Source organism: Bos grunniens, chromosome 14, assembly GCF_055505025.1.
Source record: "Bos grunniens cultivar Pamir isolate PY7600 chromosome 14, Bosgru_T2T1.0, whole genome shotgun sequence".
In the NCBI taxonomy this organism is placed as follows: domain Eukaryota; kingdom Metazoa; phylum Chordata; class Mammalia; order Artiodactyla; family Bovidae; genus Bos; species Bos grunniens.
The window spans coordinates 75,575,069-75,600,416 of record NC_141178.1 but is presented as its reverse complement, the minus strand read 5'-3'; the positions used below and the strand labels follow the sequence as shown (position 1 = coordinate 75,600,416).

At 48.0% G+C, this 25,348-nt stretch overlaps 1 long non-coding RNA gene across 1 annotated transcript; it reads right to left on the bottom strand.

The window, feature by feature from the left end:
• Nucleotides 1-202: 202 nt before the first annotated feature.
• LOC147359697 (uncharacterized) lies at nucleotides 203-4,344 on the bottom strand. Its single transcript, XR_015140329.1, has 2 exons — nucleotides 4,171-4,344; nucleotides 203-336 (listed from the first exon to the last, which is right to left on the bottom strand). It is a non-coding gene; the product is annotated as an uncharacterized LOC147359697 (long non-coding RNA).
• Between the last annotated feature and the right edge of the window lie 21,004 nt (nucleotides 4,345-25,348).

Sequence of the window (25,348 nt, the reverse complement as noted above, 5' to 3'; positions counted from 1 at the left end):
CATTCAGTTCTCACAAGAGCCCCCATGGATGAGATAGTGCTACCACTTTCTGGGAAGATTGAGGCTCAGAGACTATTAGTTACTTGCCTGTGGTCACAAACTCCATGAGGGATTAGAGGGTTCAAGATTAGACCTGACTGCATCAGTCAGGATGTGACAGGCTGGTGCTACAGTAACAAATAAGCCTACAGACCCCGGTGACTTACAGCAGAGCGGCAGAGGTTTATTTCTTGCTGTGTCAGAGGCTGGTGGGTTTGGCCGTCCATTCAGGCTCCCCCAGTGTCTTCGTCTTGTGACTATGCCAACCTCAACTTTAATCCACGGTCTTCAAGGTCACTGGTAAAGGGACGAGGAGGTGGAGATGACTCACTAGTTCTTAACTCCGAGTCCACACCCATCACTTCTACTCACAGTCTAGTGGCCAGCGTGATCTACCCATGCGGTCCAAACAGAACCGCCGGGGAGGCTGGGAATGTGGGAGACCATCTGGGATAGCAGAGGAGCAGTATGTCCACCCATGTCTTCCTTGACGTCACGGACATCAGGGAGCTGACCGGTGAGAGAGCCCCAGAGTCCTGAGCGTGCCTGGGTGGAGCGCTCCCTTCTGCGGGCTCAGCAAAATGCAGACAGGCCACCCCAGAGCCTAGTGAGGGGCCCCACAGACAGGGGGTAGTGGAATCAAGGCTGTTCAGCCTAGTCTTCATCCATGCCTTCTGTTATCACAAGGGCTGGTGTGCAAACTAGGAGCTTGGTGTGTCCGGGTGGCTGTTACTGCCACCTTTGTCTGGCTCCTTCTCTGCAAGATGGTCCGTCCCAGTGTAGACGCCCCAGTGATGGCATGAGCAGCTGTCTCCTGCGGGAAGGGAGCTCTTCCTGGCAGCTGCCTCAGCAAGTCCAGAGAACTACTCTGGGAGATGCTAAGAGTAATTTGCGCATCAGGGAAAGCACACTGGGAAGAGAGGGTGGATTTTGCCAATGAAGCCAGGCCACTCCCATTCTTGCAGACAGCATGGCAGTAGCGGCTACATACTGGCTCCCTCGTCCCCGTCACCAGATCTGTACACTGGGCAAAATCTATGTGTCTCAAGCTCTGACACCGAAGGATGCCTTAATTCCCCACTCGCCCAAAGTCACAAACAAAAGTTCCCTAAGGCCAGGAACACAGTCTGTTTCTTCTCTTTGGAATTCCAAACTACAAGCACAGTACCAGGTACATAGCAGACTCTTAAAACTTGTGTTGGCTCACTACGTGGGCCTTTGGGAATTCATTCTATTTATACAGAATGAAAAGGGTTTCCCTGGTGGTCCAGTGGTTGAGACTCCACCTGCGAATGCAGGGGACACAGGTTCGATCCCTGGTCGGGGAAGAGTCCGCCTACCGCAGGGCAGCTGAGCCCAAGTGCTGCAACTACTGCGCCCACGCTCCCTAGAGCTCGAGCTCTGCAACAAGAGAAGCCACTGCGGTCGGGAATTGGCCCCCCACAGCGAAGATCGCCCCCTCTAGCTGCAGCTAGAAGAAGCCCACGAGCAGCAACAAAGACCCCGTTCCACCAAAAGTAAGTATGACTTACTTAATTAAAAGAATAGAAGGAAAGCTAACATGTGTTAGGTACTTCCCTGGGTGGCTCAGATGGTGAAGAGTCTGCCTGCAGTGCAGGAGACCTGGGTTCAATCCCTGGCTGGGAAGATCCACTGGAAAAAGAAATGGCAACCCACTCCAGTATTCTTGCCTGGAAAATCCCATCGACGGAGGAGCCTGGCGGGCTGCGGTCCATGGGGTCACAAAGAATCGGACACAACTGAGCGACTTCACTTTAACAAGTAGTAAGTATCTCTCAAACTCCAGTCTGTTCGCAGTTTGCAAGATGTAACTTACTTGCTATGCAGTTCTAGGAGATAGGTACCCTTCCTGGCATGTACGTTTTAAAGATAAAAATCTCTGAGACATAAACCAGCCTGCCCAGGTACACGCAGCTCCTCAGCAGTGGAGCCTGAATGTAAAGCAGGTGGTCAGGCTCTGAGCCTGTGCTTGGAACCCCTAAGCTCCTCTCAGTGTCTCCCGAAATAGCTGTCCAATACCCTCAAGACTCTCTATACTGTGGGGGTATAGAGAGGACAAACTTGTGGAGATGACTTATGCTGGGAATGAAATGAGTCATTACTGAGACTTATGTGTGCTCCATCTCCCACCAAAGCTGTGGGGACAGGAAATAAACAGTTTTGCTCTAAAGCAGACATGTTAGGCTTCCCTGGTGGCTCAGATGGTAAAGCATTTGCCTGCAATGCAGGAGACCCAGGTTCGATCCCTGGGTCAGAATAAGATCCCCTGGAGAAGGAAATGGCAACCCACTCCAGTACTCTCGCCTGGAAAATTTCATGGACGGAGGAGCCTGCTGGGCTACAGTCCATGGGGTCGCAAAGAGTCGGACATGATTGAGCGACTTCACTCATTCACTCAGGCATGTTAGAGGTGACCCTGGTGGGCTGATTCATCACAGAAGGGCCAGCCCCGTGCAGGGAATGCCTGGAGCTGCCAGAAGGTTAATTTTCACCTTGGTCAAGAGTGCTGATCAGACTGAGCTGGAGGGGTGCAGCAGGACTGGGGCAGCTCCAAAAAGAGGTCACACCCAGCTGGGTCCTGAGGGCGTAATAGGAGTTTTCAAAGACCCGCCGCTCTTCGCATGGCTGCTGTGACCCACCTCATTCCTCTCTGATTCCGTCTTGGCCCTTTGCATGTTCCACATCCCCCACTTCGCCTTCGAATATCTGGGGTTTTTGAGAGGCCTTCTTTTGTCTTCTTCCTACAGATCACAGTCACGCCGCTCCTCGCTGATGGTGCCACCACTCTCTCTCTTCTTTCTCCTCCCTCAGACCCACATACCCATCTGTCTCCTGCATATTTTCTCTGCTATGGCCCTTAAAATTCCACAGACCCAAACCAAATCCTTCGTCTTCCTTCCTTGCTTCTGCTCTTGGGGACTCCATTGGCCTCTCTTGTCTGCAAAACAGATGTGCAAGGCAGCTCCCCTGGGGTTCCCCATCTCTCACCCACCACAGCCATCCCGTGTCCCCATACCCTGTCCATTCTGCCTCTGTAACGTGGACACTTTAAATTAATTAAACATTTTTTTAATTTAATTTTTTTTTTTTTTGGTGCTGGGTCTTTGTTGCTGTGTGCGGGCTTTCTCTGGTAGCAGTGAGCAGGGGCTACTCGCTGGTTGCGGTGCATGGGCTTCTCATTAGTGGTAAATGCACACCATGGCAAAAGCAGCATGGTATAATTTAAAGTGCTTACTTACGTATAATCTGGATTTCACTGAAGTTAAAAAATTAAATACACAAATCATTTAAAATAGTAATCAATAATTGTTTTCCTATATTTTCTCATTTGATAAGTCCTAGGAAGAGGACAGAATATGAGTTAATAACCCCTTTTTATGGATGTGGAAAACAGGGTGTGGTATAAAAGCTTGCTTGGCATCTAAGAGGGTCTTGGCATCAGGAGGAAGATCAGAGCAGGATTCCCTGATTGTCTGGCTTTCCAGGAGTCTCTAGGGCCTTGGGGGAACTTACCAGGTGGCGCTAATGGTAAAGAAGCCACCTGCCAATGCAGGAGACATGGGTTTGATCCCTGGGTTGGAAAGATCCCCTGGAGGAGGAGATGGCACCATGCTCCAGTATCCTTGCCTGGAGAATTCCACAGGCAGTAGAGCCCGGCGGGATGCAGTCCACGGAGCCGCAAAGAGTCAGACATGGCTGAGCAACTGAGCACACACCCAGTAGGGGCTTGTGTCTGCAGAGCTGGGCCCACGGCCGGAGATTAGGGAGGCAGGATCTCCCTCTGGGTGGAGTCTCTGGGAAGCCCTCCAGCCCCATGTCCTCAGAGCGTAAGGATTCCTCTCAAAGCCCTGAAGGAAGGCGGCCAGGTCACACACTCCCCACAGCCATGTCACACACTCCCCACAGCCAGACCTCTGCAATGGGGGCCAGGAAGGAGCAGGGAGGGCTCGTCAGGACCAGGAACAATGAGAGAGAAAACTGGCCTTGCAGGGTTTCATTTGAATTTCCTAAAGAAATTGGAGCCAGTCAGATTGTTCCAGAAATAGAGCTGTGACTCCAGGCACGTCCTGGAAATGTGACTTCCTGTCCCCACACGTGGCTTCCCCTTACCAGCTGAACTTTCCGAATCAAGGTGGAAAACGCACAGCGCAGCCTCTCCAGGTCATCGCTGCGTCAACAGTGGAATTTTCTCTGTCCTGACGCACGTAGGCTCAGCTGAGAGCGGGAAGCTTAGAAAGAGCACCGTTGCTCAGGTGATGCCTCCGGTCAGATTCATACTCCCCAGGGCTCTGAGTCCCTGGGAAACCAGGTTGCCCAGTGACCTATGCCAGGTCCCAGCCCCGCCCCCGACCTCCAGCTGTGCAGCCTCCTGGCGGGGCTGTCATGCGTCTCCTCTGGACCACTGGAAAGTCATGAGCTGGCCTCTCAGCTTTGTCTGGAGCATCCATCGCCCCCTGCCTCCTGGCGCCCACATCTCGTGTCTCACCAGGCTTCCAGAGCCCCCAGGATGACCCTGTACTTTCAGAGGAACACACTTATTCCACAGCAAATTGCTTCTTTGCCTTCCTGTCCACCTCGCCCCCTGGGCAGCTCTTGGTTGGGGGTGGGCAGAGGGCTCCTCATGTTCTCACCGTGCCTGGCAGGTACTTAGTCAGTGCTGGCTGAATGGAAGAATGCTGGTGGGACAGGTGGGCAGTGAAATGGAAGAGATGAAGCAGAAGGTGGAGGATGAGTGAGAAGTGAGCATGTAGGAGAGCCCTCCCTGAGTCATTCCCAACCCACTGGAGACCCCATAGGATCCCCTGTCTCTCCCTTGACCCTGGTCCTCTTGGCCATAAAGTAAAGGCCTTGGGGGTCCAGATCCCAGAAGTACTCCCCTAATCTGACCCTCGATGAGACTCAGAGCCCAGGGCGTACAGAGGGATGCACGGGGCTGTCCCAAGGCCAAAGACTCGGCTTGGCAGAGTTCTGGACCAAGACATACCACCTGGAAGGATCCACCTGGGATGGAGAGGGGATGGACAGAACAGGGGGACACTTTGTGCTAAGATCAGGGGCCCCCAGGAATATTGTGCAGTATTCCAGATCCTGGAATAGTGTCTAAATTGTCACCAAATCGTGTCTGACTCTCTGTGATCCTGTGGACTACAACACACCAGGCTTCCCATCCTTCACTATCTCCCAGAGTTTGCTCAAACTCATGTCCATTGAGTCAGTGATGCCATCCAACCACCTCATCCTCTGTCGCTCCCTTCTCCTTTTGCCTTCAATCTTTCCCAGCATCAGGGTCTTATCCAGTGAGATTCTTTTTGCTTATACATTCGTGTCCACAATCACACGTCACAATCCTTGCATAGAGCCAGGAGAAGAGGCCACCAGCTCCACATTTAGGGACATGCAGTGACTCACTGAGGCCTCACAGCACACAGCATCGCTTTCCTTCTTTAGGCTTGAACGTCTCTGTTCACATCCACAATGGATCCAAGTGAGGGCGTTCAGTGAGGACCAGGACCCAGGGCCCTCTGTGTAAATTACCTGGCCTGACAGCTTCAGTGCAACACAGTGATGGCTGAGTGGGGATGGAAAACAGCGACTGACCTGGCACCAAGCCTGCTCCCTCCCGCCCCCCTGCCCTCCCTGCCCAAGCAAGTTGTCAACTGGAAAGTCTTCCTACCATGAAGACAGCCAGAGTTCCTGTGAGACCCATGCTCCTTGTCAACCTCTCCAGCCTCTGCATCTTGCATCAGCCCTTCTGCCCACTTCTCTGCCACCTGCCCTCTTGTGCGCACATCTCACCCCACCACCACCCCCACTCCCTGCCTCACAGTTCCTATCTCTGCTTCTCCTCCAAGCCCACACCCTGGACATTCCCTCCTCCTGTAAGACTAACTCCTTCCCAGTCCTGATGTTTATTTTCCAGCCAGAGCTGGTCTTTTCTGTCCTCTGCCCCCCACGGATAATAACGGGGCCTAATTAGCATGCAGGGCAGCTTGCTAACACAGTGTGTTTCCCTGCCACTTCTCACCTCCCTCCCCACACAGTTCACAGGGGCTTTAGCTTTCTAGGGGCTTCCCTGACAGCTCAGTTGGTAAAGAATCCACCTGCAAGGCAGGAGACACCAGTTCGATTCCTGGGTCAGGAAGATCCACTGGAGAAGGGATAGGCTACCCACTCCAGTATTCTTGCCTAGAGAATTCCATGGACTGCGTATTCCATGGGGTCACAAAGGGTCAGACACGACTGAGTGACTTTCACTTTCAGTTTTTAGTGAAAAACTGACTTTCACTTTCAGTTTTTTCTGTGACTTTCACTTTCAGTTTTTTCTGTACTATCCCACACTTAGTTGATTCTATAATAAATATAACAATAGCCAACGTTTATTGGGTGCAGACTATGGACTAGATGCTATATGGGGGTCCCTCGTGGATAAACTCATTAAACATTCATGTCTATAGGCAGGGTTGCTGCTGGAAAGTTACTCATAGAGGCAGTCTTGACTCCTCCTGCAGCAATGCCATCTATAATGTGGACAACGTCATTATCATTGTCACCACTGTCTTTGTCGTCATCATTAGCCCCATTTTATAAATGAAGAAGGAGAGACACAGAGGGCTTCAGTAACTTGCCCAAAGTCACAGAGCTAATAAATGACAGAGCCAGGATTTGAACTGGCCCTTTGACTCCAGGTTCAATTAATGACTCCTAATTATGACATTCTGCTGTTTTCTACCACGTTGGGCTGCCAACATGTGAATTTGGGGTGTTGGGATGGAAGAACTAATGGTTTCAATGTCTTTAAGAAGAGCAAGAATGATGCTTTTGAACTGTGGTGTTGGAGAAGACTCTTGAAAGTCCCTTGGACAGCAAGGAGATCAAATCAGTCAATCCTAAAGGAAATCAGTCCTAAATATTCATTGGAAGGCCTGGTGCTGAAGCTGAAACTCCAATTCTTTGGCCACCTGATGTGAAGAGCTGACTCATTTGAAAAGACCCTGATGCTGGGAAAGATTGAAGGCAGGAGGAGAAGGGGACGACAGAGGATGGGATGGCTGATGGCATCTTTGACTCAATGGACATGAGTTTGAACAAACACTGGGAGTTGGTGATGGACAGGAAAGCCTGTTGTGCTATAGTCCACACGACTGCAAAGAGTCAGACTTGACTTAGTGACTAAATGACAGCAAATAACAATAAGATGTTTCAGGAACAGTGTTAACCAAAGCCAATGGATGTAAATCAAGATGGTGCCCCTTCCAGATCCAAAGAGTCTATGATGAATTGATATTGCTGTGGTTCTCTGACTCCCGTCCTTCCCCCAACCTGCCCACAGGACTGAAGTGTCTCCTGCTGATGTAGCAAAGATCTGACCCTGCCGGATACTTTACGTGCGATTTAGGGCAAATTTCTTAATCTCGCCGAGCCTCGATGTCTTCATATGTAAAATGTGGAAAAGAATTGTGTCTTCCTCATAATTTGCTCAGGAATGGAAAGACATGTGGTCTAAGAATTGCCTAATGTGGTACCACGAACATTGTGAGAGCTCAAGAAATGGTGAAAGAAGTCTAACGTACTCTGATAAATATGGTGAACTGTAGAGTGTAGACACTGTCCCTTTGTCAGCTCTACTTGTGGCCCAGACGGCTGACCCCTGCAAACTACACTTCCCAGGCTCACTTGCCAGTAACTTCCAGCTGGGAACAGGAGGCACTGGTAGGGGATGGAGGGAGGGAAGAAGGAGGAAGCGATGCTGTTTGTCCCTCTGCTTCCAGCAGCATCTTTGCAGAGGCAAAATGCCCTCTCTGGTCTCAGCCCCAGCCAGGAAGTCCCTGCCAGGGTGCCAGCTCCAGGGGGCAGCATCAACCCTTGGGCCCTGGTAATAGCCCCTTCTTTTTATGCCTCAGCCCCAGGAAGGAATGCTTCCTCCTATTGCCAACCTCCAGGAGGCTTCAAAGTCCTCTGTGAGTAGAGTTCACCAGAATTAAGAAATAAAAATACAGCAAGCCCAGTTTAAAATGTGCATTTCAGATAAACAATACATCTTTTTTTTTTTTTTAGTATAAGTGAGTTTTCCTTAATATCACGTGAAACATACGGAAAAAAAAGTCCTGTTTACCTAAAATCGAAACGTAACTGGCTGTCGTGTATTTTATCTGGCAGCCTTGTATGGAAGGCCTCTCCAATCTTCCTACAGTGTTGTACCTAGCAGTATGCATTACATGTCCTCTAGTAAACTTCCTGCTAAGGGCTCTTTCATTGCTGTTTCCTGCTTGATTTGAATACTGAATCCAGCGTGATCCAGGGGCACATTTGTGGAATTCTGAAGTTGCTGCCTTACCCCAGCCTTCTATTCCTCTTCCAGCTCCCCAGGAGTTCAAAGAAGAAGACAGAATTCAAAACTAACATTAATTCAGCATCTCTAGATGCCAAGCACTCAGAAACTTGGCAGAGATAAAACACTTTGCCATCTTAATTGCTGGCATCAGAACACATCCCAGATGTGTTGTTCAGGAAAACACCTCAACAAGCCACTCAGGGTAGAATCAGAGACCCCGAGGGCAGAGACTGGGACAATAAAAGACCTGGCTAATGGGATGTTTGGGCTTCCCAGGTGACTCAGTGGTAAAGAGTTGGCCTGCTGTGCAGGAGATGTAAGAGACACGAGTTTGATCCCTGGGTTGGAAAGATTGTCTGGAGTAGGAAATGGCAACCCACTCCAGTATTCTTGCTTGGGAAATCCCATAGACAGAGGAGCCTGGTGGGCTACAGTCCATGGGGTTGCAAAGAGTCAGAAATAACTGAGCACGCACACAACAGGATGCTTAAGAAAAGCCCTAAGCGTCTGGGAGATCTGGGAAGGGAGATCTGCTCTATTACTGAAGTGCAAAGCAGCCCCAAACCTGGTAACGGAAAACCACAGTTTTATTATGCTCATAGATTCTGTGGGTCAGAAAGTGGGGTGGAGCATAGAAAAGTGGCTGAAGACTCAGCTGAATGGGCTGTCTCAACATCAGGTAGCTGAGAACATCAAAAGGCATCTCTGCTCCCCGACTTGGGACCAGTGCAGCCTCAGCTGGGGCTGGTGACCAGAGCCAGCATCACAGTGTCTCCATGTGGGCTGGGCTTCTTTATACTATGGTGGCCCCAGGGGAGCTGGATCTCTTACCTATCAGTGCAGGTTGCTAAAAGCAGGCGTCTAAGGGGACAAGGCAGAAGCTGCATCGCCTATAAGGTCCTGGACTCAGAAGTCATGAATATAACTTCCCTCTTGTATCAGGATGAAGCAGTTACAGACAGACCTGTTCAGAGTCAAGAGGGCACAGACCTCTCGACAAGAGGATGGTGAGTCACAGAGTTGAAGGGATGGGAGATGGTGTTGCAATGCTTTGGGGATAAAAGCACAATCTGCCCCAAGGAGAGTGAAGAGAGGAAGAAGAGGAAAAAGACAACCAGGAAAGGGCCAGGCAGTGAGAATAATGTATAGAGAGATACGGCAGGGAGAGTACCTGGGCGCAGCCGCACGGGGGCCCCAAAAGTAAAAATGGGTTGTTGACTTCATTTGGATACTGCATGCATTGCAGTGGGATGAACGTCATCCTCTGCCCCCCTCTAACTTCAGTTAGATGAACGTCATCCTCTGCCTCCCTCTAACTTTAGTTAGATGAACATCATCCTCTGCCCCCTTCTAACCCTGGGCTGGCATGTGTGTGTGTGTGCACAGAAAGAGATGGGGTTCCATGCTTGACTTGTCAAACTGAATGCGAGGAAATGAAGACACTCAGACTCGAATAGTCCAGTGGAAAGGGGAGCAAAATGCCAAAACTCTGAACCCTTGAGCCCAAGTCCATGAGAATTTGCAAAAGCTTGAGGTGGGCATTGGATTTCCATAGAGTGTTTAGAAAGCAGAGTCAGGGCAACTTGACAACTCATAATATCCGACAACTCAACATAAATACAAGTCATGTATTTGTTTATCCAAAAAAGCTTGGTTCGTGCACCTACCTTGGGTCAGAGACACTGTGCTCAGAGCTGAGACAACAGGAACCAGGACAGCCAGTGACCCTGCGCTCCTGGAGCTGACATTTTAGTGAGATGGGCAATCAGCAAGGAAGCAGATACAAAAATGTCAGGGTTGACCAACAACCCCAAATCTCAGCAGCTTAGAACAATGGCACTTTCTTACTCATAGAGAAATCTGGACTGGGTGTTTATCAGGGCTCCTCCAATTAGCAGGTGAAGTCTTCACTAGCATGTGACCCCTGTATCCCCCTCTGCCAGGACCTCCTAGTCCCCACTGGATGCTCTGTATTTGGCCTTACAGCCAGGGACAGGGAGAGCAGCGAGGACCATGCAGGAGGTTTGTACAACTGAGTGATGTAACCGAGGGCCTCACTCCCACACACGTGCCATCGGCGGCAAGGACAGTCACCCGACCATGGCTCACTGCAAGGAAGGCGGGAGGTGTGGTCCAGCTCGGTGCCCAGGAGGAGGAGGAACGTGACACGTGTGATGAAGGAAAGAAGCATGGTGCTCAGATGAGGAGGAAGAGCGGGAAACGACTCTGATCTGCCCTAAGAGATGGGATCTGGGCTAAGTGCCAAAGGCGAGAGACAGTGGCTCACTTAGCTGGGGAAGACTGTGCTGGAGAGGTAGAGAAGACGGACAAATCCCAGAAGTGGGTTTGATGTATTTAAGGAACTGGAAGCGGGCTGGTGGGGATGATTTGGGGCAAGAGGAGAGAGGTGGGTAGGGGTTGGACAATGTGGTTCTTGGAGATTTGGGGAGAGAGCTTGATCTTAATCTAAGTGCTTCTGGAAGCTTCTGGAGCATGTCAGGTAGGGAATACCGGAATCCGAGCTGTTCTTCAGAGATCTGATCCTCATTCCAAAGCGCAAGACCTTTACGGGCGTCTGAGTGATCTGAATTGCAGTTTGCCATTTTGTCTTCACAACAGCTTTGGGGAAGGGATGGCATTGATGCTTCATTAACAGAGTCAGAGGCAGGAGTAAGTTGTCCAGTTATTCTTGACCTTGGCGTGGCCAAGTCTGGTTCTAAAGTCAAGGCCGAGAGAGGAGCCCTGGCTGAAAATAGAAGCAGGAGCTGCGTCAGCATCCAGGGGTAAGGATGTGCCCAGAGGCGGCGATGCCTGGCAGTGCGAGTGTCACCCCGGAGCGAGCTTCACCTTGTCACCCTGGGGGAGGGCTCCTCCCGGCCCTGGCACACGATCCCTTAAGCAGGGAAATCCTGGGATGTCTCTGTGTGTGGCTCAGCGGGAAGCTTGGTGTCCTCAGGACAATGTGATTAGTGCAGAGAGTGCAAACCCACTGTTGATACTTGCTTCTGTTGTTTGGGTTACTAAGTCAAGTCTGACTCTTTGCAACCCTGAGGACTGTAGGCTCCTCTGTCCATGGGGTTTCCCAGGCAACAATACTGGAGTTTCTATTTCCTTCTCCAGGGAATCTTCCAGACCCAAGGATTGAACCCATGGTTCCTACATTGACAGGCAGGTTCTTTACCACTGAACCACTAGGGAAGCCCACTGTTCACCCCCCAGTAATGGCCTCCGTCCCCAATGAGGTCCACATGCTGGCAACCGGAATCTGGGAACACGTTACCTTACATGAGAGGGACTTTGCAGATGTGATTAAGTTAAGGGCCTTGAGATGGAAAGACCATCCTGCATCATCCAGCTGGCTTCAGGTGGTCACAAGGGTCCTGAGAAGAAGGAGGCAGGAGGGATGGAGTCCCAGATGGAGATGTGGGCAGCAGGGTGATGCAGGCCCTGATTCGAGGAATGGTGGGCAGTCTCAAGCTGATGATTCTCACCTCAAGCCTCCAGAAGAAACACAGTCCCATTTTGGACATCTGACCCCCAGAACTGTAATATAACCAAGTCCCGTTGCTTTAAGCCCATGTTAATTCGATTGCCTTGTGCTCAGTCATGTCTGACTGGTTGCCATTTCCTCCTCCAGGGGATCTTCCCAACTCAGAGATCGAACCTGCATCTCCTGCATCTCCTGCATTAGCAGGCAGGTTCTTTACCACTGTACCGCCTGGGAAGCTTATGCTCCTGTTTGTGGCAATTTTTCACAGCAGTCACAGTAAATCATACACCCATCAACTAAGACAGAGCCCTGGGGACTTTAGAAGATTCCAGAATTTCATTTCAGTTTTTGTTGTTTGCTTTTCTTGACAGTCATTTCTCTTCCCACTTTTCTGTTTCTCTGCAAGTATTATTCATGAAAACTTTGAAGACCTGTGAGTTTACCAGTGAATGTGGGCTTCCCTGGTGGCTCAGGTGGTAAAGAATCTGCCTGCAATGCAGGAGACCTGGGTGTGATCCCTGGGTCAGGAAGATCCCCTGGAGGAGGGCATGGCAACCCACTCTAGTATTCTTGCCTGGAGAATCCCACGGACAGAGGAGTCTGAAGGGCTATAGTCAGTGGGGTCGCAAAAAGTCAGACATGACTGAGCAACTTAAGCACAGCAGGTTGAATGTTTGTGTCTTTAACTTGGAGCCAGTGTGAGGGCCAGGTCAGAGATGGCAGTTGAGGCCCCAGGACCAGCGGGAGGAGAGACAGCCAGGGAGGCTGAGCAGCTGGCAGGCCTGGAAAGCAGGGCTTGGTTAATCAGTAAGGCTCTTGTTTGTCTGCCTCGGCCTTTTGATAACTTAGCACCCTTGGCTGATGTATGAGGGTTGGCGATATCAGCATTTAATAAAATTTAATGAGTAATCCAGGTCCCGAGGCTTCCATATCTGCCTTTTTTAAACACAGTTCACTGGGCCCAGTCTCCCTGGGGACTTTGTTTATTATTCAGTGTCTAAGTTGTGTCCAGGTTGGGGGCAAATCCGACATGGTTGAGAACATGTGGCCTCCTGTGGGGTTGAGCTCCTGGAACCTGAGCTGGTCTCAGGTTCTGGGTCCAACTTTTCTTACCTGCCCCTGCAAGGGACGTGCCTTTGTCCATTCAACCAATGCTTGCTGTTGTTGTTCAGTCACTAAGTTGTATCCAACTCTTTGCGACCCCATGGACTGCAGCACGCCAGGCCTCCCTGTCCATCACCAACTCCCAGAGTTCACTCAAACTCATGTCCATCGAGTCGGTGATGCCATCCAACCATCTCATCCTCTGCTGTCCCCTTCTCCTCCTGCCTTCAATCTTTTCCAGCATTAGGGGCTTTTCCAATGAGTCTGTTCTTCACATCAGGTGGCCAAAGTATTGGAGTTTCAGCTTCAGCAGCAGTCCTTCCAATCAACATTCACGGTTGACTTCCTTTAGGACTGACCACTCATTCACCATGAGCTCTACTGCCTGTGCTGAGGAGTATGTGACAGGGTGAAGGCCAACAGACGAGGGCATTTGAGGCACCTAATAAGCGCCTCAGTCCCCGGATATCACCCAAGGTGGCTTGAGTTTGCCGTCAGGGGCCCTCAGAGATCCAGGGCCTCTCAGAGAGGCACGTCCCGCTGGTGAGGGGCGTTGTCCAGGCAGACGTGGCACAGGAAGTGCCCACCCCAGTGGTGCTGGGCTTGGGCTCTGTGCACCAGGCATCAGGTGGCCCGAGGCGAGAGCTAGGTTTGAGTGTGCCGTGAGTCAAGCATGTGACTCAGTGTCCCACAGCCTCAGTCTCCTTGGGTGTAAAATGAGGAGAGTGAGTCATGCCCATATTAGGAGGACGCAGGGAGGTGATGGGCAGAATGCTGTGCCCTGGGTGGCTGGCATGTATACAGTAGGTGCTTAGCAGAGGTGGAGTCTCTTCTCTCCTATCAACTCCACAGACCTCACGCCATACCCTCAGAGCCCCCAAAAATGGAAAACCTCATTCTGTATGGCAGGGAGCTCCTCATGGCTGGAAGCTTTCCAGGAGAGGTTGGACTCCCACACATGAAATATTAAGAAAAGACTGAGGGAATTCCCTGGAGGTCCAGTGGTTAGAACTTGGTGCTTTCAATGCCATGGCCCCAGGTTCAAGCCCTGGTGAGGAAACTAAGATCTTGCAGGCTATGCAGTGCGGCCAAAAAAAAAAAAAAAAAAGAATTACTGTTTCATTTAATTCTTAAATATATTTTCCTCTGAGAGGCCACCTGTTGAAAAGACTTTCTCCTTGTTACTCTGCATCTCAACATTTAACCCAATGTTTGATCATTTTGTTTTTTGTTGGAAACATTTGTTCATTCATTCAACATGTGTTATTAGGTAACTTCCTATTTGCCAGGACTGAAGATCACATGGTAAGAAAAAGTTTCCTAAAAATAAAAATTGTCTTTGCCGTCACAAAGCTTACACGTGGGACAGAAAGATATTAAGTCACTGTAGAAATTGTTCTTGGTTTTCCGCCATCAAACCGTGAGCCCATGAAGATCAGGATTCAGTGGGTCCTCCTAGGACAGATAGAGAGCAGAAGCTCACGAGACCCTAAAAGCCGGTTGATAAAGATGCAGGAATCTTGCCAACCAGGTAAGCCATCAGTAGCTTGAAACGGTTGATGGTGAGGGTGTTTACAGCACAGCATCTGGAAAAAGCCACATATCAGGGCCTTTCTCTTCTTTTGCAAAGTGTGGTTTATCAGCACGGCCTCTTGCCCTCTGTACCAGGGGGCCCAGACACAATGAGAACTCATGAAGTACTTACTCTAATTGGTGAACACTCAAAATCCATTTCTTTGAAAGAGGCATGGTCTTGTGCCTATTTTTCAGATGAGGAAACTGAGCTTGAAGAGGTTCAGTAATCTGCTCAAGGTCATACAACCTGTGAGTGGTGAAGCTGGACCTCAGACTCAGGTCTCTGGCTCCCATTCTGTGTGGTCAGGTCTTCTGGGAAAAGAGGACCATCTGCACTGCAGGAAGGAGGAGGGGGAGGGCCTGGGGCTCGGACATTGGGGCTGCCTGATGAGATGGGGAGGGAGTCTGAGATGCTGCCCTGGGAGGTCAGAGTTGGGTTTCTGAAAGTGGAGGCAGACACTGCTTGTGCCTGCTGTTGATCAGTTTTGTTTTTAAAAATATAAATGTCTACCTAAGGTGCCTGGAGTCCTTCCCAGGCAGGCACGTGTGAAGCGGATGGAGGTGAGGTCAGCTGACACACCCTGGGGCTGGTTGCTTAAACATGCATTTGCCAGTGAAGCTCACAGACAGACCTGCCTCTCTTTATAAGAAGAGGTGGCTCCTGAGGGCTCTTTGTCCCTGGGTGGACCCAGATCTCACAGTCTCTGTCAACTTGAGGGCTCCATGGAGGCTCGCCCGCTGTGGACTGACCGTCTTGGTAACACCTGTGATTATTAGTTCTGATTAGAGTCAGCACTTGGTAAACATGATGAATGAAGAAGAGAGTGTATCTTTGATGTGGATTAAAGAACTAACACCTGTGTTTATTCTGATTTGAAAGTAACAAACTTTAATATAATGTCAATTTGGAAAAGACAAATAATTATAAGGAAGAAAGTAAAAGCTATACCTGGTAGTTACAGAGATAACCACACTCAGCATTCTAGGGTATCCTTTTAAAAACGTGTGTGTGTGTGTGTGTGTGTGTGTGTGTGTGCCCACCCTGATTGAATCATAACAATATGTATTAAGTTTGTATTTTCTCATTATCACATAATCCTTCATCAGAAAAAGTTTCTCATGCTATTAAAGTCCTATAAAATTTTCATGTTATTGTCTGCCTAGCTTACTATCATTCAGAATTACCAAAATATAACTGATCCCCTAATTTGACTTTTGCATTGTTCCTTTTTTAATTCTTATACCTAACCTGGCAATGATAATGGTTTTACATAAATTACGATTCATACGGCTGTTTTGTCTTCTTTCCCTTTTGAAAGAGTCTCTAGACATGGAATTAGTGGGCCAGAGAGTATGGAGTTTTCAAAATAATTGTTGTTATTGTTTATTCGCTAAGTCGTGTCCAACTCTTTGTGACCCCGTGGACTGTAGCCTTCTAGACTCCTCTCTGTCCACAGGATTCTCCAGGCAAGAATACTGGAGTGGGTAGCCATTCCCTTCTCCAGGGGATCTTCCCGACCCAACGGTCAAACCCAAGTCTCCTGCTTGGCAGGAAGATTCTTTACTACTGAGAAACCTGGGAAAGTCCTTTCAAAATAATATTATAAGCCTAAACAGATTTCTAGCAAATTTGTTTCAGGACCCGTGAAAGCGTGAGTATTGGCCTTTTTAATGTCGTGAGTGTGACAGGTAACCCATGTATGCTTCTTTGATCGCTGGTGAGGGGAGCTGAGCTTCCCGTCTACCCACTGTCCACGTTTCCTCTGGCCCTGCTCTGTGCTCACCGAGTCTGTGAGCGCAGATCTCTAGCGGGCCTCAGGAGAGGGTCCTGATGACCCAGGGCCTGGGTGCAGCACCCTCAGGCCCTGTGCTGCCCGCCCCCACGCAGGCCGGCCGGAGCAGCAGAGCCAGGTTCCGCCCGGCACAGTGGGCAGCGTGGATTCCAGGACGAGACTGGCACAGCGTGACGATTTCTGGGAAAAGCCACAGCCCACCTGGCCAGAGCCCGAGGCTGACTTGGCACCTGAACACCTCAGCTTCTCAGTGGGAGGCCAGGACTGGGGCCCCCAGGGCAGAGGCCGGGGTGCAGCCTGGCTGAGCTCGCCAAACTGCCTCCCGGCTCACTTGGCTCCCAGCAAGGTCCATCTACCGCTCCAGCTGTTTTCCTTCGTGCTGCCGGCTTCCTCCTCGCGGAAGGAGGCAAAGAGAAGGTGAAAAGTAAAGAGGAAAGAGAGATTCCAGCTTCGGGGGTCTGGTTGAGGAAGGAACTGAGGTCCTTTGAGATTTTTCTTTAGAATGCACACTAACACGGTCAGCTGTGGTGTCTGGGGGTCACAGCAGTGAAGATGTCCAGCATCTTTTAATTTAGGGGAGCAGCTAAGAGCTGGGGCTCTGGAGCCAGACTGCCTGGTTCCAACCCCCTCCTGCCACTTAGTATCCACGTGACAGTCACGTCACTTCTCAGCCTCCCAGGGCTAAAAGACAACAGATGCAGCGAGCCAAGCACAGGGGAAGGTACAGGGAGCCTTCCCCATGTATTAGCTGTTCCTTTTTTGATGTTTTCTTATTGCTGCTGTAATAAGAAGGCAGTGCCTTAAAATGACACAAGCTTAGGATCTTACACAAGCTTTGGAGAAGGAAATGGCACCCCACTCCAGAACTCTTGCCTGGAAAAATCCCATGGATGGAGGAGCCTGATAGGCTACAGTCCATGGGGTAGCAAAGAGTCAGACATGACTGAGCGACTTCACTTCACTTTAGGGTCTTACAGTTCGTGAACTTGAGGGCTCCATGGAGGCTCGCCCATTGTGGACTGAGCATTTTGGTAATGCCTGCGGTTATTAGTACTGACCACAAAGTCAGCACTTGGTAAGCATGGTGAAAGAAAAAGACGTGGAGTGGGACTCCATGACCTAAAATCAAGGTGTCCGCAGGGCTATGTTCTTCTGGAGGTTCCTTGGGGGGGAGTTTTGTTTCTGTTTATTTTCCAACTTCTGGAGTCAAGCTGCATTCCTTGGCTTGTGGCCTCTTCCTCCTTTGTAAAGAACTTAATTTTTATTTTATATTGAAGTAACTGATGCTGAAGCTGAAACTCCAATACTTTGGCCACCTGATGCGAAGAACTGACTCATTGGAAAAGACCCTGATGCTAGGAAGGAGAAGGGGATGACAGAAGATGAGATGGTTGGATGGCATCACCAACTCAATGGACATGAGTTTGAGTAAACTCTGGGAGTTGGTGATGGACAGGGAGGCTTGGCGTGCTGCAGTCCATGGGGTTGCAAAGAGTCAGACACAACTGAACAATTGAACTGAACTGAACTGAATAGTTGATTTATAATGTGTTGATTTCAGGTGTATAGCAGAGTGATTCAGTTATCCATATACATATAATCCTTTTTTTTTTCAGATTCTTTCCCCATATTTTTTGCTGTTTTTCAGCCTCTAAGTTATGTTTGACTCTTTGTGACTCTGTGGACTACAGCATGCCAGGCTCCCCTTCCTCCATTATCACCCAGAGTCTGCTCAAATTCACATCCATTGAGTTGGTGATGCTATCTAACCATCTCATTTTCTTAGAAGGTTCTCCTCCTGCCCTCAGTCTTTCTCAGCACCAGGGGCTTTTTCAATTAGTTGGCTCTTCATATCAGGTGGCCAAAGTATTGGAGGAGCTTCCACTTCAGCTTCATCATCAGTCCTTCCAATGAATATTCAGGCTTGATTTCCTTTAGGATTGACTGGTTTGATCTCCTTGCAGTCCAAGGGACTCTCAAGAGTCTTCTTTAGCACCACAATCTGAAAGCATCAATTCTTTAGCCCTCAGTCTTCTTTATGGTCCAATGCTTACATTTGTACATGACTTTTGGAAAAACCTACCGTATAGGTCATTATAGAATATTGAGTAGAGTTCCCTGTGCTTTACAATAGGTCCTTATTGATTATCTGTTTTATCTGATATACACTAGTGTGTATATATTAATCCCAAACTTCTAATTTATCCCTTCCCCCACCTCCTCCCCCCATTTTTCAAAGTCAGCAATCACTTCACTATGACAGCTGCTTCTATCATCACATCTCCTTCTCTAACTCTTGTGGCCTCTTCTTCCATCTCCACAAGATGCCTTGTGGTTACTTGGGTCCCACCTGAATAGCCCAGGGAGAGGGATAAAGATGTTTGGAATTAATGTATACACACTACGGTATATAAAATAAAATAAATAATCTCTCTGTCTAAAAATCCTTCACTTTATCCCAATTGCAAAGTTCCCTTTGCCATGTATAGTGAAATATTTACAAGTTCCAGGGATAAGGACCCAAACATCTTTAGGAGCCATTAGTCTGTCTATCACAGAGTTATATTCTCACACATATTTATTGAGTATCTATTTGTTGCCAAATATAGTATCTTATTCTAAACTGAACAAGATTTAGGCCTGTCTTCTCAAGAAATTCACAGCCTAGTACAAATGACAGACAAGTAAACAAATCAGCAAATTAGAGAGTTTCAGATGTAAAGGTGTAATTCTATACAGGGAGTGGTGGGACAAACGAGGCAAAAAAGAATCCTGAGAAATTCCAAGAAGAGGAAGCAGGAAAAGCCAAAGCAGAAAGATGCCAGTTAGAGACCATGTCAACAGTAGACTGCCATCTTCGCTTAGAGCAGGTGGCTACTTACAAGTAATACGTGCTGGTTGAGTCAGGGGCTGACACGACTTTGAGACACGAACCTAGAGAGGAAAGAGAAACCAGATCATAGAGAGCATTATACGGCACAGTGAAGAGCCCGGATTTTATTAAGTAGCCAATAGAATGGAAGAGAAAGATTGAGGCACTGTGTGGCATGGATAGGTTTCTAGTTTACATCAATAAGATGTAATGTGGGTCACAGAGGGTGATATGGCATGGTGGTGGTGGTGTAGTCACTAAGTTGTGTCCAACTCTTGTGACCCTGTGGACTGTAGCCTGCCAGGCTCCTCTGTCCTTGGGATTTTCCAGGCAAGAATACTGGAGTCGGTTGCCGTTTCCTTCTCCAGGGAATCTTCCCGGCCCAGGAATCGAACCCAGGTCTGCTGCATTGCAGGCAGACCCTTTACCGTCTGAGCCACCAAGGAAGCCTGATGTGGCGTGAGGGGAAACCAGCTCATCCATTGCCATCCTTCTGTCCATGCATACAGTCAACTGTCTTCCCTTCTTTAATCCATCCACCCCTACTTTAATTCATTCATTCATACACACATACATACATACCTATATACAACTAATTTATCTATCCACTCTTAAATTTTCATCCATACATACAACTATTCATCCCTCCATCTAGCTATTGAATTGTTTATTATCAATTCTTTTAGTATTCACCCATTCATCAACCTATCCAGCCATTCATCTATCCATCCACCCATCCATCCTCCCATCCATCCATCAGTTTGTCTACTAATCTATTTAATAAATATTTAGTTACTACTTATTTCCCTGCTTGGCACTGCAGTCAGAATGCAGAGACACAGAAAACATAATCTATGTCTCAAGTAGCTCAATTTCTAGAAGAACTGATAGATGAATAAAACCTAATTACAATTTAGTGTGATAAATATCAAGATAACAAAAGCTCTCAGGAGTTGGGGAAGGAGATATGGCCAAAGAAGCCATTTTTGAAGGACACCTAAAACAACCAGAGTGTGAGATGAGGGAAGGCTTCCTGGAAGAGGTTAACACCTAAATTGAGGATTTAAAGTTGAGTAGGAGTCAATGAAGCAAGAGAGAAGAAGGGTAGGAAAAGTGTTTCAGGTAAAGAGGACATTAAAAGCATGAACAAGCACAGTAGGTTCTGCAGTTCCTTAAGGGATTCATAACACGACCCCAAACTAAGCAAGTAGCAGGAATTATTGTCCCAGGGCCCAGTAGAATGCCAGCTCCATGAGAGCAGGTGCCGGGGTCCAGCCCCAGTGGATACAGGGTATTCGAAGGAGAGACGGCGTCGGCGAAGATCAGGAAACAACTGCTTAATTAAACGTTAATTAAGGATATAAAGAGTACTAGAATGAGGATAGCTCAGTGAGGAAATTCAGTGTAGAAAAGAGGCTGAATAATTCAGCCAGAAGGTAAGAGAAAGAACAACATGGTGAGACCAAGTTTCAGTGAACAAAGCCCGCACTTTATTTTCCAAAGTAGTTTTTATACCTTAAGTTATGCATAGAGGATAATGGGGGAAGGGGTAGAGTCATGCAGTAAGCCAGGCTTTCTTCCTGCAAACTTATCATATGCAAAAGTTTAGGTGATTTGCATCATCTTCTGGCCCGGAGGCCTTTTTCTCTAAAGGTGATTATTCTAAAGTCAGGCGCCAGCCTCCAAAAAGCATTAGATAAAGTTGCATTCCTACAGAGCAAAGGTGTGGTGGGCTATAACAAGAAAAAGAATTAACTCAAGGGTCCCAGGTTACAAACATTAAAGCTACTACTTACACCAATTATATTAATCAATACACTGCCAGGGACACAGCAGATAAGGGATATGGAAACTTAGCAGCAAACATTGGCCCAACAAGTGAAAATCCCTTCACCAATACAATTTCTAATCAATCTTTTAACTGCTCAAAGGAATCTGTATTTAGACAGTTTAGAACATCTCCCGCCTCTCACAGTTGGGAGGCTCTGAACAGTCACACGTGGCCGGAAAAACCTATTCAGGCAGGCTAGAGGATTTCCAAAGGAGTTTGTAGGTTGAAACACTGTCACACCCAAGAATTATTAACTGGAGCTGTAAGCTAACTCTTTTTTCAGAGAGGTAGTGGGGGACAGCCCCCGTAAAGTCAGAGGTGTAGGTGAAAGCACAAAGCAGAAAGTAGGCAGACTCTGGTTTTGGGGGTAGATTGCTCGAGAATTTCCAGGGAGACTCCTGAGGCTTGATCCCGCCTTTGCGTATGCCAAGCCTCCTTCCTCCTGACCTTTGCCAGGGGCGGAGCTCGCTCCCCGCAAGCAGGGACTTTGCCTCGTTCTGACACATAGTAAGTGCTCAGCTAATATTTGCTGAATGAATAAATAACAAAAGGAAGTCTGTGCCCTTATGTATGTTTCTAACATTCCTCCTTTTCCACTGCATGGTTATTATATGATTAGTAATATTAAATTTGATATAACTTGCATTCTATTTCAGAACTATAATTCTTGCATCTGTTTTGAATCACTCGGGCGTTTAAATGAACTTGATGTTCATCATCGGTCTGTTTATGGAGCTTCTCGCTGTCAGTGCCTTGTGTTTATCACTTGGGGAACAGGAATTTATATCAGCTAGTTTTTCTCTTATTTTCTTCTTTTTTCCCCCCAAGAAGAGCTCATGCATACTCTAGTTTCTAATTTCTTGCTTCACTGCAATTACCTGTCTGTAGTGTGCAAAAATTCATGGGGTCGCAAAGGGTTGGACACGACTGAGCGACTGAACTGAACTGAGCCTTTATACACAGAAGTCAGTGTGGCTGGATTTTATGTATTTGAACTCTGCTTCCTTCCTTCAAAATTTCATTGCCATTGTTTCTGGGAGTTGAAACTGCTGGAAAAAAAATCAGAAGTCAGCCTGGCTTTATCCCCTCTCATACCTTTTTCTACCTGAATGTCTTTGAGGTCCTTTCCTTAGAATTAAAGTTCAGCAACTATATCTTGATATTGATTATTTTCTGGCATTTTTTTCTGAGACTTTACCCATTGAATCTGCATATTTATTTTAAGCAAGTTTCACTCTAGTATATATGTGAATGATTTCCCCCCATCTTTCTGTTTTCTTTCTCAGAATCCTAATTATGAATAAATTAGACATTTTCTGTTTGTCTTCCTTATTTATCTCTCCTCTATTTTTACCTTATTTTTCACATTCCTGGAACAAGGGAAAGATAGGATCAGAAAAGAAAGAAAGGAGAGCTGATTACATATGACTTTGTAAACGTTTTGGCTTCTTCTATGTAGCTCAGATGGTAAAGAAGCCGCCTGCAATGCAGGAAAACCCCCGTTCAACCCCTGGGGTGGGAAGATCTCCTGGAGGAGGGCATGGCATCCACTCCAGTATTCTTGCCTGGAGAATCCCATGAACAGAGGAGCCCGGCAGGCTGCAGTCCGTGGGGTCGTGAAGAGTTGGACGCGACTGAGAGATGAAGCACAAGCGCATACACGAGAGATGGAAAGTCGTTAGGGCAAGAAATTACTGTTTTATTATTATTGTTGCCTTTGATGTTGTTGTTAGCAAGATGGCTGCTGAGCCATGGATCACTCCAAGCTGATTGTTGACCATCAGTGGGTGAAATGTGACCCTTTCTCTGGGCCAAGAGGAACCCACCCAATGGTATGATTTCTGTGCATATATTATGACACATACTGCTCTACCCACAACAACCAGGTTGAGCTGCCCCCTTGGGTCGCCCTCCTGCTCCCAGGCTCCAAACAAGCTGCAGAACTCTATCCAAGGTACATTGGCACACTGCTGAAATGTAGCCAGCCGGGGGTACCAACTGAGCACCTGGTGGATGCTGGCACTCTGCATGGTCCCTCCACCCATGATCACACTGCATGATTCCAGCAAACTCCTTGAGGGTTCCCACCGTCATCACCTGGCTTAAAGGAGAGGGCATTGCATGAGGGCAGAGGACAGCAACTGAGAGCCTCTTCTGCAGAGAGATAAATGCCTGAGGAATCAGGGAAATGACTGCAGAAGGGAACAAGGACATACTAGCTGCCAGTTTTGAAAAACCAGAAAAGAAAACACAGATGGGTCTTTCTGCAAACATCAGGGGAGAGGGTGCGTGCATGTGTGCCAAGGCATTTCAGTCATGTCCAACTCTTTGCTACCCCATGGACTGTCATCCACAAGGCTCCTCTGTCCATGGGATTCTCCAGGCAAGAATACTGGAGGATTGCCATGCCCTTCTCCAGGAGATCTTCCCAACCCAGGGATCGAATCCACGTCTCTTATGTCTCCTGCATTGGCAAGCGGGTTCTTCACCACTAGCCCCACCTGGAGGGCAGGGCACACCAGAGATCTGGAATTGGGGTGAGTGCTGGGGACAAGACCTTGACCTTTCATGTGTCCCTAGGGTAAGATCCATGAGAATCAAAGAATGATCAAATTGCCAGGGGAGCCAGCAGGAGATGCTGGGTTTCCCAAGAATCAGACTCTGTCACAGGGATTTGCACATCGGTGGTTTGTTGGGGAAATGCTCTCAAGAAAAACCGGGGGTGGGAGAGTGAAGCAGGGGAGGGAGGGAGAACAGTGCCCCTGCATCCGTGAGGGGGTCATGGCTGTGGACCCCTGGGGCTCACTCCTAGGGCGTTCTCTGGGAGATGGCAGAGAGCCTTACTCCGCACTGAGTGCCCAGGGGGAGAGAGCTGGCTGAATGCATCCCAATGCATTACATAGGACCTTGCCCTGACCCCAGGCCAACTGGTCCATTTCTGATCACCTTGGGGGCTGCAGGAAGAGACACTCTGGTCTGATGGGCTCAGGGCCCCTCCCTCTCCACCCGTTGAGGGTTTTCTGGAAGGAATGTCCATTTTCAGCTCAACCAAAGGGAACCATAAAACTAGCTGCCACCTCTACCACGCCCCACCCATGCAATTGAAACCCAGGCAAAACTGTGTTTCCTGCTTTTTCATGTGGTTATAGAGATTTATCTTCCCCTTTTACAACTCTGGAAATCATACTTTCACATTAAGGTTAAAAAAGTACAAAAATGTGGAAGAAAGAAATTACAGCCGAACTGCCATCATTCAGAGAGAAACATTTTTGTTAACATTTTTGTAATTTATCTTTCAGATTATTTTTATGATATATGTATTTTTCGGTGAGTGAACTTACAGTTTTAGATATTTACAGTTGTCTATCCTCCCTTTCTAAAGGAGATCAGCCCTGGGTGTTCTTTGGAGGGAATGATGCTAAAGCTGAAACTCCAGTACTTTGGCCACCTCATGCGAAGAATTGACTCATTGGAAAAGACTCTGATGCTGGGAGGGATTGGGGGCAGGAGGAGAAGGGGACGACAGAGGATGAGATGGCTGGATGGCATCACCGACTCGATGGACGTGGGTTTGGTTGAACTCCGGGAGTTGGTGATGGACAGGGAGGCCTGGCGTGCTGCGATTCATGGGGTTGCAAAGAGTCGGACATGACTGAGCGATTGAACTGAACTGATCCTCCCTTTCAACCTAACATATCCTGAGCTTTTATTTTGTGTTGAACAAATATTTGGAAACTTGCCTTTTATGGCTGCCTATCATTTCAACCTGTGGTTTATCTGTGTCTGGTCTGCTCAGCACATAAGAGCTGGGCATTAAGACTGCATCTGATGTTTGCATTATAACAAGCACTCTGTGACTAACATGGGACCCAGGGCTAGTTTTTCATCTCAGATTATTTCCTTAGGATTCTACCCCTCATGTGAACTCTAAAGATATGAGAATATTGTGATACAGTGCCAATGAACCTGAAAGAAGGCAGAGAGGGGAGGAAGCCAGAAATACATGGCAAAGTCTACCGGAAAACCACCTAAGAACAAGGGGATATTACATCAACCCATTTTATTCATTTTTTTAAATTAATTAACATTGTTAGGGACAGGATAAACTGAGAGAAAGGAAAACAATGTTTGTGCTTATTGACAATTTCTTTCACATATTCTCTTATGAATAATGGAAAAGTAGATAAGAGATGACTTCTAACTGCTGAAATCCATCATTTTGGTAATAGAACTCAATTTTTAAATGAAAAGTATTTAATGAAGGAATTGAAAATGACATTCCATCTGAATG